Below are 16877 nucleotides of genomic sequence, written 5' to 3'. Positions count from 1 at the left end.
GGAGCTCTTTCTCAGTCCCAGGCTTGTGTAGATAACCTCCTACTTCTCCATTTCTATGACTCACAGATATCTCAAACTTAACATATCCAAAACCAAATTCTGTATCTTTCCCCCTAACAGTGCTTTTCTTCATTGGTCCTTGTGTCACTATTCAGATCCCGAACCAGAAACCTTTGGTCATCCTTGTCATTTTTCTCCATCAGTGACACTGTTGCCCACTGCCCCATTGAATCTATCACCAAGTGTGACTCTATTCTACCTCCAAATATATCTTGAATCCATCCACTTCTCTCCATCTTCTGCAACACCTCTCTGGCCCAAACTACTAGCATCCCTCCCTGGAGCTACTACAGAAGCCTCTGACGTAGTCATCCTGATTCCAGTCTTTTTTTTCATCCAGCCACGTTCTATGGAAATTCATAGTAAGCTTTTTCAAATGTAAGGAGAACCCGCTGTTTAAATCCCTGTGTTCTCTTCCCACTGTTCTTAGGATAAAATGCTTACTCATCACCACGGCCTATAAGCAAAGTCCGGGGAGGGCTGCCATGGGATTTGCTATTGGGCTTGAGTTACACTTGTGCCACATAGCCCCTCTTGTTAGCTGCTTTTGCCACCAAGCTCCTTCCTTCTGCAGGACTTTCATATGTACTCTTTTCTTCTTTGCGGATCTCTTCTGTCCCTCCCTCTTTTTAATTGAAGCATGATTGACATACAATATTATATTAGTTTCAGGTGCACAACATAGTGATTTGTCATTTGTATACATTGCAAAATGGTCACCATAGTAAGTCTAGTTATCACCTTTCACCTTACAAAGTTAATGTAATATTATTGACTATATTCCCTATGCTGGACATTACATCCCCATGGTTTATTTATTTCATAACTGCAAGTTTGTGCTTCTTGATCCCCTCCACCCATTTTGCACTCTCCCAAACCTCCTTCTCTCTGGCAACCTCCAATTTCTTCTCTGTATCCATGAGTCTGGATTTTATTTCGTTTTGTGTATTTTGTTTTGTAGATTCCACATATAAGTGAAATCATGTGCTTTTTGTTTTTCTCTATCTGACTTATTTCACTTAGCATTATACCCTCAAGTTTCATCCATGTTATTTTAAATGGCAAGATCTCATTCCTTTTTTGGCTAATATTCCATAGTGTATATATATCACATCTTCTTTATCCATTCCTCCATGGATGGACCTTAGGTTGATTCCATATCTTGGCTATGGTAAATAATGTTGCAATATACATAGGGGTGCATATATCTTTTTTTTTAACGTAGGCTCCACAGTCAGCATGGTACCCAATACAGGACTTGAACTCACGACCCTGAGATTAAGACCTGAGCTGGGATCAAGAGTCAGATGCTTAATGGACTAAGCAACGCAGGCACCCCACAGATACCTTTTTGATTAGTGTGTTCATTTTCTTCACACAGATACCCAGTAGTAGAATTGTGGGATCATATGATAGTTTTATTTTTATTTTTTTGAGGAGCCTCTATACTGTTTACTAGAGTGGCTGTACTAATTTTCATTCCCACCAACAGTGCACAAGGGTTCCTTTTTCTTCACACCCTTGCTAATACTTGTTATTTCTTGTGTTTTGAATTTTAGCCATTCAGACAGATGAGAGGTGTTATTGCATTGTGATTTTGATTTGCATTTTTCTGGTGAAGAGTGATGTTAAGCATCTTTTCATATGCCTGTTGGCCATCTGTATGTCTTCTTTGGAGAAATGTCAGTTCAGATTCTCGGCTCATTTTTAATTGGCTTTTGCCATTGTTGTTGTTGTTGTTACTGAGTTGTATGACTTCTTTATATATTTTGGATACTAACCCCTTATTAGATATGTGATTTGTAAATATCTTCTCCCATTCAGTAGGATGTCTTTTTATTTTGTTGATGGTTAACTTGCTGTGCAGAATCCTTTTAATTTGATGTAATCTGAGCAAGGCATGTTTATAAAAGTCCTCAGGTGATTCTCATATGTAGCCAGAGTTGGATCCACTGCTTCCAGATGGATCTATAAGAGCCACCTGTAGGTACTTTGACCAAATGCTGTTTGGAAGCATATGTTGGTGAGGCAGTTCTGTGGGTTAAGACAGTGCCTGCAGTAGGCTGGATCGTGGCACCCAAAGATATCAGATTCTAATTCCTGAAACTTACAAATATTATCTTATTTAAAAAAAGTCTCTTTGCAGGTATGATGAAGTTAAGAATCTTAAAATGGGGAGATTATCCTAGATATTTTGAGTGAGCCATATGTAAATCACAAATATCCTTATAAAGGGGGCAGAGGGAGATTATGCAGACACAGAGGAGAAAGTGATGGGAAGATGGAGCAGAGAGACTTGAAGATGATAGCCTTGATGACCACAAGCCAAGGGATGCTGGCAGCCACCAGAAACCAGAAGAAGCAGGAACAGATTTTCTCTAGAGCCTCCACAGGGGACACAGCCCTGCCAATGCCTTGATTTTGGCCCCATGAAGCTGATTTCTGACTTCTGGCCTCTATAGTGGTGAGAGAATAAATGTGTGTTGTTTTAGGTTAATGGTGCTTTGATACAGCAGCCACAGGAAACTAATACATTGCCTACCTGGAAAGGCAAGCTTTCCTTTTAAGCTGTCAAGTCAGCATTATGCTTTATGGATAACATCCCCTAGTTCAATATATAACTCACATGAATATATAACTCAATTGATCAACCAACTGGCCAACTACTATTAAGGAGGGGACCAGCCCCATACTAAATAAAATGACAATTATAAAGCAGGATGGGCAGCAGCATAGAGCACAGATGGGACTGGAGTTGAGTCAGCAGACAGTGCTGGCATCCCTTGTGGTTTTCTACCTACCAGTCACATGATAATCAGAGGAACTTGATAGAGACCAGGAAGAGCTTATCTGGGAAAGGAGAGGGGGCTAGGGTAAAGAGGGTAGAATTCCTGGAAAGGATAGAATAGTTTGAAGATAGGACTATGCCAAGGATTTTGTGGAAACAAGTACACAGACAATCTTGGCTAGAGCCAAGGCTTGAAGCATGAAGGTTGTTCTCAAACCTTAGTGTGCTGAATTGCTGAATTATTGAGGGGCATTGTCTAGGAATCTCTACTTAATACAAACTCCCTGAGTTATTTTCATTTAGATGATTTGCTGATTACATTTTTAGAAACACTGAGTTCAAGTCATAGATAGAGATAGAAAGTTGAAAAAATTGGTTAGAGTTAGGCTTACTGACTTCTGAATTAGCAAAACTTTAAACATTATTTAACTATGCAGCATCTCTTTTATAGCTATGCCATATCTGAAATTCTTATTTCTATCAAAGTAATGTATATATATGAATCTAAGAGTTAAAGACACTGCAAGGATTAAAATGCAAATCATCAGTCCCCATTCTACCTCTTCCTGTCTCAGATTCCTGGAGGCAACTTCTTTCAACTCTTATGGCTATTTATTCTGGTGTTTAGCCTCCATATTTCCAAATGACATGTGCAGACTGCTCCTTCCTTATTTTTCAATTTGAGGCAATATCTATTGACTTTCCACTAAGATTATGATTAGCTTTTCCATCCATTTCCCTGACCCTTTCAACAGATCCAATTCTCTCCCTCCATCTTCTCGCAATTGCTATCTTACAATGTTTGGTTAAGTAAAAATCAGTGTGCTGATTTCTAGGCAAAATTATTTCTAGCCAAGCCATATGGTGATTATGACTGTATTTGCTTCATTACATAACTTAGATGTCTCTTGGAATAATAAACTGCTTAGTTTTAGTTTTCTAGGTACCTGTGGTAGAAACAGCCAGCGTGTGCCCTAGCATCCTTTCTCCCCTTGTTCTGGAGTAAGAGAGTTTGTAGGTGTACATTGAGCCATCCAACTACAGTTCCTAGCCTCCCTTGTAGCTGGGTATATTCACTGTGGCTAAGTTTTGCCAATAGGAAGTGAGCAGATATGGCAACACCTGGGTCATGCCCTTAAAGGTAGGAGTATACCTTCCTCTTTCTCTTTCCTCCATTCACTTGCAGAAATTCAGATGTGATGGCAGGAGCAAGATCAGCCAATTAAGACTCTTGGGTAGAGGTCACATGTCAAGGAATGAAGGACAATTGGAGATTGAAGATGATTACATTACCATAAGAAAGAAATAGGCTGTCATCTTATTTGAGTTTCTGCCCCACTGGGTCTCTTTGGGGCCTGTGTTAGTAGCTGCTATAATGTCTAGGGGCAGATTTTCCATGAAGCTAGTGGAGTTCAAGCTTCAAGGTTTCTTATTTGCATGGGTCTCTTTCAAATGCCCTGATAGAGACTCCAGACATTTTGTATTTGTGGTTTTCTATTCTTTTCATTAAAGAAGTCTCCTTACCTCCAATTATATAAGCTTCAGTCCCCTACCCCCCAAAGTGGATCCTATCTCTCTCTGTACTGAAAGTAGGAACTGCTAGCTCTCCACCAAAATCCATTCTCCCCCTTCTTTGGGTCTCAGTTTGGCTACCTTTCCCAGTCTATCTTCCTATTAAGTAGTGTCCTAGGAGTGGCAGTGATATGGAGCCAGGCTGTCTCCAGGCCTGGCTCATAAAAACATCCTCCAGTCTCCTCCATGCTCCTTTCACCCCTTATTCTGGCTAACTGGGAAGGTGACAATGAGGGTGTCCTTCGGAGGCATGTCTTGAAGATGGCAGAGCATCCATTAACCAGGCCACTGATGAATGCATGGCAAGAACTATTCAACCAACTTCAATGCCTGACCAGGACTGTTACACCAAAAATAAATAAGCTTTTCTTTAAATCACTGAGTTTTTGGAGACATGTTTATTTTTATAGATCAGCTTACCCTAATATACTACCTATCATTAATCAATTCTCACCCTACAAACCTCTAAATCTTATTGCGGTACAGTGAATCATATTGTGAAATCTATCATTCCATCTAATTATTTCTTTTGGAAAGTTTTCTAGAGATTGCTGAATATCTTCTCTAATCAGCTTTCTTGCTAGTTCTACTGTGTAGCTATTAACATTTATCATCATTTTAGGGAATTCCCTTTGCTTCCTTCTTGTGTTGGAGCCTATTTTCTGGATCCCATGTCTTTTTTTTTTTCTTATTTATTCTTTCTTTTTGGTGTGACATATCTTCTAGTAGCTTCATAAGAAAGAATGCATGAGGGATAAAATTGCAGAAGTTTTGAATGCCTGATTTGTATTCTTGTTTTATATCTAGTGTTTCTTCTTGATTTATAGTTTGGTTGAGTATAGCATTCTAAGTTGGATAGTTTTACTTTCCAGATTTTTAAGGCATTGCTCTATTATATTCTCAAGTTGTTGCATACAAGTTCAGTACCACTCTTACTTCTTTTTTTAGTATGTGATCTAATTTTCCCTCTGAAAGATTTCAGAATACTGTCTTTGTCTCCAATGTTCTTATGTTTAAATGATATGCCTTGATTTGGGTTATTTTTCATACCCTCAGATAAGCATGCAGTGGGCTATTTTAAGTTAGAAATTTAAGCCTTTCAGTTCAGGGAAAGTTTTGTTTTGATAATTTTTCCCCTGTTCTCTCTTTCTGGAAGTTCCTATTATTCAGATTTTTGCCCTTTTGGAATGATCTGATTTTTTCTGGAAGATTTTCTCAACATTAACTTCTAGCATTTCTGCTGAAATTTTTACTCCTTGATTGTATTTTAATTTCCAAAAATTCTTTCTTTTTCCTAGATCAATAAGTCAATCTTACTCCCCCCCCACTGTTATAATCTTGTTTCATGAATGCAATATCTTTATCTCCCTGAGGACACAATTATAGCTTTTAAAAAAATGTTTTCTTCTGCTTCTTTCAGCGTCTCTTTTAACTCTGAATACCTTTTTAAATTCTTGTTTGTTTTGGATTTTCTCTGCCATGTTTAAGGATTTATTCAAATGTCTTGCAATTTTTGGCTAACTTTTCATATATAGGAGAGAGGTACTAAATCTTTTTGGAACTTCTCAGAGATTTGTTGATTAGTAGGCCTCCCTATTGCCAATTTCCTTACAGACCCCCAGATATCAGTATCTCTAGGACTTTACCATGACTCAGTTTCCTGATAAAGAAAACATATTATCTCTTGCCTTGTAAATCCATAAGACTGGCTGCTTAGAAGGGAGAGGGGCCTGTGGTGGACATGGACCTCCATCTTCAAAGAAGGCCTTGTTGGATCAGCTTCTGGGAGTGTGGTTAGTAGGTATTCTTCAGCTGTCATTTCCTTCATGAATAGTCCCAACTGCAGAGAGCCTTTCCAGATTGTCTTTTCAGGAGTGGACCATATCTAATAATTGATCAGTTATTACATTGATTAAATTGATCAATTATTTAAAAATGCTGGGGCTTGGCTTTTTTTTCCTCCACTGTGGGATAACTTTGTTGGACCTTTTCAGCCTTAGAGCTCCCTTTGGAGTTGACTGAGACTGTCAAGCTATTTTTCCCTCTGCCCCATCCCTTTCCCTTCCATTGGTAGGAGTAGTAATCCCTAATAATGTTCCTAAACAGTAAACTCTTTCTTACACAGTCTGCTTTCTTGATGACCCAACTTGCAATAGCTTCTTTAGGAGCATTCCATAAAAGCATGTACTAAGAGGGAATTTTGGAGCTGTATCATTCACCTCCTATTTGACAATGAGGATCCCATCATTGGTTTTAGGTAGGCACAGAGGGTCCCTAGTGCAATTCCAGTGGTTAACTTTCATCAGCGGTGAATTGGATGGTGTACCAGTAGAAGAAAATGTACTAGCTGGTGCTATACATCAGGTGTTTGAAAAATATGAGGGAAATAATGTTATAAACACAATTGGATTGTGTATTAGTTTTTTACTGCTGCTGTTACAAATTATCCCAATCTTGGTGGCTTATACAATTCAAATTTATTATCTTATAATTCTATGGGTCAGAAATGAGACACAGGTCTCAACTGACCTATGTATAAGTTGGTAGGACTGCATTTCCTTCTGAAGGCTCTAGGGAAATATCTGCTTCCTTGCTTTGTTTGTTTGTTTTGTTTTGCTTCCTTGCTTTTTATAGCTCTTAGTAATTGACTATATTCCTTGCCTCATAGTTTCTTCAGTGTACCTCTAGAGTCAGTAATGGTACATGGAGTCCTTCTCATTCTGCCATCTCTAGTTTTCTGCAGCTTGAAAAGATTCTCTGCTTTTAAGGACTCAGATTAGGTTCACCTAGGTAATCCAGGATAACCCTAGATGGCTTTAGGGGAGCCATCTCAAGGTCCTTAATCTTATTCACATTTGTAAAGTCCTTTTTGCCATGTAAGGTCACATATTCGCGAGTTCTGAGGATTAGGACATAGAAATCTTCGAGGGGGGTGGACATTGTTGTGCTTCCACAGATGGCTATTGGTAAGCTCTGTGAAGTGTTAGAAAAAGAAAACAAGAGACCAAGAACAGTTAACATCCAATTCAAACCATGTGAAAGCCTCCTTGTTTCATATAAAGAAGCTTTCATCCTACAGAGGAAGCACAGAGAAAGTGGAGGCTAAGGCCCAGTACTTAATGGTCAGAGTGTCTGATCTCCAAAGAAGGCTAAATTCCCAAACGTAGCAGATCCACTTTGCCAAGGTCAGGACCCTGGCTTGGAAAGGATAGGACCCTGAAATATGGATATCTGGGTCAATATCCCCCAACTCAACTTCGTAGATTTCTTTGAACTCTCTGAGCCTGTGGAATATGGCCACCATCCCTGTTAAAAGCTAGCACTCCCATCCTTGCTTGAAGACGATACAAAGGCCTCTTCCCTGCAGGACAGAATGTGTTCCTTCTCCCTCAGGATCTGTCCCTGCTTCCTCCTAGCCATTGGGCCTATAACTAGAGTTAAGTCACAAAACAACCCAGTCAGGGACATGCTAACTTAAAAGGGAGAGGAAAGGGACTATCTCCCAAATCAAGCCAGCATGTACTGGAAGGAGTCAGAGGAGTACACTAGACTAGATTCTGAGAGTGCTTAATTATGAATGCCAGAATGTAAGATTGAATAGGGAAAAACACTGATTTGGAAATGCTCATAGGACATATAATTTAATCAGATGGTATAAACTTCTGCTGTAATGGCTTTTAGAAGCATACAAAACTGATGGCCTACCTTCATGAGGTCAAAATGCCAGCATTGTCATCATAAATGGTAGAGAAGGAATTTAAAGACTCAGGTATGCAGACATGCTGAATGTATATACCAAGCGAGGCTGGAAAACCAATTAGATAAAGATATACCATTTAAAGAATGCAGAGACAGAGAGGAAACAACATCACTGTTTGATTCTATGATTCACTTCTATGGGCCAGAGCTAGTGGTAGGAGACACCATTACAGAACTAGGCTCATTGATGGCAGAGGAAATAGGACTCCAGCACAGCAGAGGTCAAAAGCAGTCCGTAACCTTCAGAAGCTATTTATGGATGCAATAATTGTAATGTCATTATTGTGGATACAATTATTATAGTGAGCAGCAAGTTCAGAGTGATAGCCAAGGAGACCTGACCCTCAAAGAGTTGTGGAGGTGGTTAATGGAGCACTGTATCTGTAGGAGCAAAATATATGAGCAGCAAACAAGGATACTACTCAACCTGTGTCAGCCAAAGAAACTAAGGATAAATGATCTGGAAAGTTATCCCACAAAAAATAAGAGTTCCTTACTTGGTTCTTAGATCTGAGCTAGTTTTCAGACACAGGACCCATTGATTGAAGGAGAGGCCATGTTCCCAGGAAGAAGGATCCTGTAACACCTCCACAAGTATTTGTAGTAATGATTTTACTACTCCTTTTCTCCAAAAAGATCTATAATGATTTACTCTCATAGGTATACCCTGAGGAAAGGAAAATACCCAAATATTTTATGGATAGTTAAACATAGAGTTTGAGTTGACACTGATACTCAGATACCTGAAATATCACCAAGGTCCCCTGGTTAAGGTAGGCATAAAAAGACCACCTAGTAAATCAAGTTCTGGCCAAGGTCCAGATCTCAGTGCTTCTGCTGAGTCTTATGGACCAACCTGTGGTCATTTTTCCAATCCCAAAATGTCTAATTGCGATGGATATAGTTCATTGTAAGGTGGAAATGATACATCAGATAGAATATGACTAGAACTAGATGACACATGCAAGCTGCATAAACAGGTAGTTCAGATCTCACATTATCTACCATAATTTCAACAGGATCCCTCTCTTGGCTCACACTTATAGCCCTATGGGAGAATCCTTTATGACTAGCTGACAGAGAAGGAAAAGCTCAATGTTTGATTATAGATGTGTGAGTTTAGTGTGAACTTAAGCCAAATATGTGCAGTAGCTGTACTACAGCCTCCCTCAGGGATAGCCTGGAAAGACAGAAGTGAGGGAAAACCTCCCAACGGATGGAGCTCCAAGTATTACATTTGACCATCCATTCTGTGTGGAAAGAGAGGTAGCTCCAGGATATATATGGATTTACAGGTAGTGATGAATAATCTGACCAACTGATCAGTGACCTAAAAGGATAAAGACTGGAATCCTGGGAATAAGGATATCTGGGGTAGAGGCATATTGATGGGTATGTGGGAACACGTAAAAACTATAAATATCTTTGTGTCATATGTTAACACCCATTAGAGTGCATCTATTGGGAGAGACACCAAACAAGTAGATAAAATGACCCAGACAGTTGATATTAGTTCAGCTCTTGTCATGAGCCACTACACTGCTGGTATGATGAGAGTAAGAAGAAGTGGCTGTGGTGGCAGATACTGAGCTGGGCTTCCATTTGCCAAGGTTAATCTAACTGCTACTGCTACCAAATGTCCAACTTTACAGCAAGAGAAACCAGTGATTGTTCTTAACTTGGTACCATTCTTCCAAGTAGCAAGTTGACTACATTGAGTCTCTTTTACCCTGGAAAGACCAGCAATTTGTTCTGACGTGAATAGATACTCATTCCAAGCATACGTTTGCTTTTCCTGCCAATGCCACTATCTGAGGATGTACCCAAATCTCACATAAAGTTACATCAGATCAGGATATTCACTTTACAGAAAGGGAGATACAGGAGTATATCCATCATCATGGAATATATTGGTCATATCACATCCTGAACAAGCTAGAAGCCAATGGGATGGTAGAGCTTTGGGGTGGCCTACTGAAGAAACAGCTGAAGCTCCAGCTTAGAGGTGGTATTTTTGTTTTTGTTTTAAAGATTTTATATATTCATGAGAAAGACCCAGAGAGTGGCAGAGACATAGGCAGAGGGAGAAGCAGGCTTCCTGAGAGGAACCTGATGCGGGACTCGATCCTGGGTCCCAGGATCACGCCCTGAGCCAAAAGCAGATGTTCAACCACTGAGCCACCCAGGTGTCCCTCAGAGGTGATATTTTTGAATATGAGGTATCGTACTCTAGGATACAACATACACCTAGAATCAAAGACCTTTATAGTGCTATATCTCAAATTAGAAGAATTCATGGGTCCAGGGACCAAGAAGGATGCAGGAATGGCCCTGCTTATGCTCACTCACAATGGTCCACATAAAAATGTGTGCCTTCTGTGCATACAATTCTGGGTTTTGCAAGGCTATAGGTCTCCCTCTCCAAGTGGGAGCACTTCCACCAGGGGACTCAGCAAGAAATGCCTTGAATCACAACTTCAGCTGCCACTTGGCACTTCAGGCTTCTCATGTCCAGGGATCAGCAGGTAATAAGTCACCATCTTGACAGGGATTATTGACCCTGATCATTTGGGGAGGTAGAGCTGCTATTACACAATGGACACAGGGAGCAGTGATGCCTTGGGCATCTTTAGTATTCCCTTCCTTAACTGTGATGGTAAATGGACAAGTACAGCAACCCTAAGAGTAAGGTTATAAGGCCAGATCCTCAGATCCGAGGGTCCAAGTTATGCCAGTAGCATGAAACCAGCAAAGGTGCTAACTGAAGATGAAGGAACATCTCAACATCCGCAACAGACAGTGGTGGAAGGAGACAATGCATAGAGGTTGAGGTCCTGAAAGCAGCTGCAGCAGTGGAGCTGTAATTTGTTCCATTAATTTTCCTTCTGAAGTGTAATTTGGCTCATTAGCCTTCCTTTTGTAAGTCTCCCTCAGGAAGAGAAGCCCATGAGAACTGTGGCAAATATAGCAGCACTTTCCAACAATGTACTTCCCTGAAGTGCTCCCTGCATTCTGGTGACATGTGTGGGGATCTCAAAATGAGTTAAAACAGAGAGAGCTTTATCATTTCATTATCTTAGATACAGCTACTTCTTAGAATTTCATGTAACATGTAGAGGGCATGTACTTCTTGTTAATGCTATCCGTGATGGTCAGTTTTATGTGTCACCTTGACTAGGCTAAGGGAGGCCCAGAGAGCTGGGTATGTCTGGAGGGTGTTTCTGGAAGAGATTAGTTCTTGAATCCATAGACCAAGTAAAGCAGATTGCTCTCACCCATGTGGGTGGGTATCCTCGAATCTTTTGAGGACCTGAGTAGAACAAAAAGGTGGAGGAAGGGTAAATTTGCTCTCTGCTCCAGCATCCATCTTCTCTTGCCCTCAGGCAGCAGTGCTTCTGGTTCTTGGGCCTTTGGACTCAGAATGGAACTTACATCATTGTCTCCTCTGTCTCAGCCTTTAGGTTTGGATGTGAACTGCCCTGTGGCTTTCCTGGGCTTCCAGCCTCCAGACAGCAGATCGTGGGATTTCTCACCTCCACAATGGTGTGAGCCAATTCCTTATAATAAATATTTCTTGCTCTCTCTCTCTCTCTCTCTCTCTCTCTCTCTCCTATTGGTTCTGCTTCTCTGGAGAATGCTGACTAATACATTATCCATCCCCCATTTCAATTTCAACTCCTACCCCTTCCACTCAGACATACAAAGAGCTCAACCAGTTTCAAACAATCAACCAGTCAATAGGTATTTCATGAACAACTTTGCTCAGTTCTGTACCTTGCTTTAAGGAACATACTACAACAGTGTACTTCCACCCTGACCCTCACCACTAGATTGCAACTTCCACAGGATCATGGACTGTGCCTAGCACCCCTGGTCATGAGATCAAGGGCTGGTACTTTCTAGGTGCTGTATACATTATTTATTAAATAAATGAAGGGCATTTATTTTTAAATAAATAAATGGCCTTCAAGAAGTCCACTGCTTAGTGCAGGGTGGGGCTGGGGGAAGACAGGAGGCTTAAATCTGGGAAGCAATGATTAAGCCCCATAAAAACTTCTGGGTATAATTAGCTGCAAAATGAGCACTGTGACACAGACAATTGCTATTTTATGAGGTTGGAGGTATATGAGGCTGGAGAAGGAAAGACTTCATAAAGAAAATGGGACTTCTTCTAGGCCTTGAAAAGCACATAATTTCCACACAACAGAACATTTGGGACTCAAGGAGACTCATTCATTCATTCAACAAAGAAGTACCGGGTATTTACTTGGTGCTTGGGATGTTGCAGTGAACAGAAGAAATAAAAACAATCGCTGTCCTTGGGGAGCTTCCATTCTTGTGGCAAGAGACAATAAATGAGTGAACTTGTGGTACATTAGCAAGTGCAGGGAGCTTTGGGGAAGAGTAAAGCAAAGAAGAATGCTGCAGAGGGTCAGCAGGGTGGAGTGGGTGCAAGGACCAACTTCCAGGAACTGAGATAGGGAGCCATGCAGATCTTTGGTGAAGAGCATGCAGGCAGAAGGAACAGCAGGTTCAAGAGCTCTGAGTGTATGCCTGGTCTATGTGGCTGGCTCAGAGTGGGTTCAAACTTTTAGTCTGAGTGAGAGGGGGAGCATGGAGGGTATATTAGTTTTCTCTGCTGTGTAACAAATCACCACAAACTTAGTGGGTTAAAACAGCATCCATTTATTATCTCATCATTTCCAAGGGTCATGATTCTGGCATGTTTTCAGCAAGTCCTTCACCCAGGGTCTCAGTAGGTTGAGTCAAGTTACCAGTGGGAGTTGCAGTCTCATCTGAGCTTTGGGATTCCTTTCCAAGGTCACTGACTGTTGGCAGAATTCAGTTCCTTGTTGTAGTAGGACTGAGATCCCCACTTTCTTTTTTTATAAAAAATTTATTTATTTATTCATGAGAGATAGAGAGGCAGAGACAGAGGGAGAAGCAGGCTCCATGCAGGGAGCCCAACGTGGGACTTGATCCCAGGACCATGGGATCACACCCTGGGCTGAAGGCAGATGCTTAATCACTGAGCCACCCAGGCATCCCGGATCCCCACTTTCTTGACACCTATTAGCTTTGAGCCATTCTTAGCTCCCAGAGGCCACTTGCAACCACTTTCCTACCACGTTGCCCTCATTACAGTATAGCTACTTTTGAGGGCATCTCTGCTGTTTGACTCCTCTGTCTCTGACTTCTAGACCTTCTTTTAAAGGTTGCTCACCTGACTAAACCAGGCCCACCCACACCAGGGGGAGGAATCTTGGGGACCGTCTTAGAATTCTGCCTCCCCCAGAAGGCTTGAGCAGAAGAAAGGCATGGTCTGACTTACATTTAAGCAATATTGCACTGGTGCTGCATTGAGAATAGACTGGGGCGAGCATAAATAGAAACAAGGTGACTGGTCAGCAGGCCATAATCAGGTACTGGAATGCAGAGGGCTGAGAGTGTGTTGAGGCTGTTGTATGGGCAGGGAATGTCTGGAAGCCTGGCAGGGGAATCTACACTATATCTTGGTGGTAGAAGGTGCTCTGGTAGCATTCTGAACAGGGCAGAAGAGTAACTTTAGATTCACCCATGGGTCATTGCTCAGACGCTCCTTTGCCTAATCCTGTAAAAGGATCTGCCTGTGGTAAAAGCACACCGGTCACCAACAGGCAAGAGGTGAAGTAGAGGTGAGTCAGGGTGCCTGGGTTTGCTGAGGATACTGCAGTCAGGTGTGGCAGGTCCCACACCTGAGATCCCTCAGAAATCTTCAATCTGACTCAGGCCAGAATCTCCATTCCCCTCTTATGTTAGGACCTCCCATTACCCTTTCTTTCCTCTTGTCAAGGAAAATGTGGCATAGGATCCCACAAGATGGGAGGCAGAAGCAGTCTGAAAAGCATGGCAGGGATGTGCCTGTGAAAATCTTCTAGTCTGAGACTTGTCACTTTTCCATAAGGGAGAAAGAAAGAGAATGAGGAAGCATGTTTGAAACAAGATTGGTGAGGGCTAATGTGGAACTCGATGTGAAAATATCTAGCCTAGAGCCTGGCACAGAGCAGGCCCTCAATCCAGTGATGTTTACTGAGGGCTTGCTCTGAGGGCCAGGTGACTAACATTGTATTCTTGCCTCAAGGAGTTCAGTTTTGTTGAACACAAGTTTCCAAATGGCCTGTGTGCAGCAAACAAACACGTGTGTGTGTGTGTGTATGTGGCTTCTGAAGTCGGGCTGTCTGGGTTGAGATCCCGACTCTAGCACTTAATTGCATGATGTTATGCAAATCATTGACCCTTTTGTGCCTTGCCCCCTTTTGTAAATGGGTTATAATAATAGTGCCTGCCTCAGAGAATTGGGATAAGGGTTGCATTAATGATATGAATTAACATTTGTAAAGTGTTTAGAACAGCCCCTGGAATATAGGTATGTTACAGAAGTGCTTGATACATAAAACGTGTGAACCTTGAAATCTCAAATGATGTCTCCTCATCTTGGGAAATTCTTTCTCATTCTTGGAACTGCCTTGCACTGGGAGTGAATGGAGTTGAAGGGCTTCCACCTTTTGTATGAACGAAGGAGAAAGTGTTCCCAGGCAAGCCTTCCTGAGAGGATATTAGTGGTTACCTCAGCTAGGCCCAGAGCCGGGCTGCCTGGTGGGCCAGCTGTCATCTCCAAACTCCACCCCAGACCACTAAAGCCCAGTTTCTGGGGACAGGAACTGGGAATGAGCTTTTAAAATGTCCTTGGGGGATTTTGTTTTTTTATTTTTATTTTTTTAAAAGATTTATTTATTTGAGAGAGAGCCCATGAGTGCAAGTGAGGGGAGGGACAGAGGGAGAGAATCCCAGACTCCCTGCTAAGCAGGGAACCCTCGTTGGGGGGCTCAATCTCACAATCCATGAGATCATGACCTGAACTGAAACCAAGAGTTGGAGGATTAATTGACAGCCCTGTGGGTGCCCGAAATGTCCTTGGGAGATTTTAATATCTAACAAGCTATCTTACTGATAGTATTGATTTGTCTTTTCTGCTTGTGTCTAATTTCACTTTTGTCTGTGGAGAGTGAGTGTGCGTATGTGTGTGAGGCAATCCTTTGTCATCCACCTGCTCTGACAGAGTTTTGGTAACAACTGGTTTGGATATGGGCTTTGGTACCAAAGCTCATTCCATTGTCAGGTTGGTGACTAAAGCTCATTATTTATTTCTGTGCTGTTGTTAGGACGTATAGAGCTTTCTTGTTCTCTCATTTTCTCTCTCTCTTTCTCAAATGTAGGAATGATCACCCTTTCTGACCATTTCCTACATCCCTTTCTGAGGCAGGTAGAAGTATTTAACGGGCCAGCAGTGCTGATAATAACTGTTCTGGGAGGTCAGAGAGGGTAGTAGAAAGACGAGGCCTGAGCCTGGTTTGAGGAGAGCAGGAGAGCTCCTGAGAAATGGAGGAAGAAAAACCCCCACCCCTCACCCTCCAGAGTGCCCCAGCCTCCTGGCTCTGCTAAGGGGATAGTCAAGTTGCATAATTGAGAAGTGCACCTTTAGTGGGCTATTAATTTCCACCCTCACACTCCTCAGAACCAGGATGGATAGCTCAGAACAGAGCTGTCTTTCTGACCCTCCCTGATTGTTTTGTTATGGTTAATGGGCCTATTTCCAGTTATGTAACCTCTTCATGTTGGAGGAAATCTCATTATTCCACAGTGTGTTGCACATCAGGCCCAGGTTCACACGGAGCTACATGAGAGGAGCTGGGAACATGCTATTTCTCATCATTTCCACTCAGCAAGAGAGCTGGAGAAAGGACTCACCCAAGCCAATTATGATGGGGTCCTTGGGTGCTGTTATGTAATCTTCCGGAGACAGTGGCGTGGAGTAGGCCTCACGTTCCAGCAGATACACTGGCTGAGACAGTATCTTTTCCTTACTCCAACTCTTGGGTAAGTAAGTTCTCTTTCAAACCCAGAGGATGTTCGAGGGGTATTTATTTGTATATGGTCGGATGGGGCAGGAGCACCTCTAAATTGACTTGAGATTTTCTTGCACATAAACAAAATAAGAAAATGAACAAAAACAAAGTGAGACCTTCCTTCCAGGCCTGGTAATTGCTGTGTTTTAGATCCTAAGTGAGCTCTGAGCCAGGCTACTCAGGTCACTAACACAACAACCCTTGAATCCAAGTATGAACACCCTGCCTCCCAGGAACAGGTACACAGCTCCAGTGAATAGCAGAAGCATCGGTAAGATGTCTAGGCTTGGAATCCTCTGAGGCAATTAGGGTGGCAGGATGGCACAGTCGGGACAGAGGGAAGGGCTTTAGGGTCAGCAGAACTGGTTTGATTCTACTCTACCGCTTACCAGTTGTGTGATCTTGGACAAGTCACTTTATCAATCAGGACCCAGTTAGGAAAACAGAAACCATGTTTAGTCTTTCAACAGATCATATTTAATGATCCAGACAATGGAAGAGCTAAAGAGACAAAGGGTGTGTGTGTGGGGAGCTTGGGGACTTACACAGCAGGAAGCTGCTGCCCCCGGGACACAAGGAGGAGGGTGTCCCCAGGGAGTTGGGACCATGGAAGGAGGGCAAGTCAAGGGGGAGCTAGAGTAATGGGGGAGACAAAGAACAGCTGGAGATGCCACTCATAGCAGAGAGAGAAAAGGAGAAATACCGGGCTTTCTCCCTTCCTCATACCCTCGAGTCTTGCATGAGTGCCCCCA

The 16877-nt window shown here is 42.1% G+C and overlaps 1 long non-coding RNA gene across 3 annotated transcripts in view; it reads left to right on the top strand.

Moving 5' to 3' along the window:
- Positions 1–16877, top strand: part of LOC140634754 (uncharacterized) — a 35747-nt gene that overhangs the window by 17015 nt on the left and 1855 nt on the right. For 2 of the 3 annotated variants that reach the window (XR_012032138.1, XR_012032139.1), the window contains 2 exons: positions 11634–11722; positions 15861–16096. This is a non-coding gene — a long non-coding RNA (uncharacterized lncRNA). The remainder of the gene's footprint in view (positions 1–11633; positions 11723–15860; positions 16097–16877) is intronic. The other variant, XR_012032140.1, reaches the window with a different exon arrangement.

The sequence above is a fragment of the Canis lupus genome, chromosome 6 (assembly GCF_048164855.1).
Source record: "Canis lupus baileyi chromosome 6, mCanLup2.hap1, whole genome shotgun sequence".
In the NCBI taxonomy this organism is placed as follows: domain Eukaryota; kingdom Metazoa; phylum Chordata; class Mammalia; order Carnivora; family Canidae; genus Canis; species Canis lupus.
This window is presented reverse-complemented; position numbering and strand designations above follow the sequence as displayed.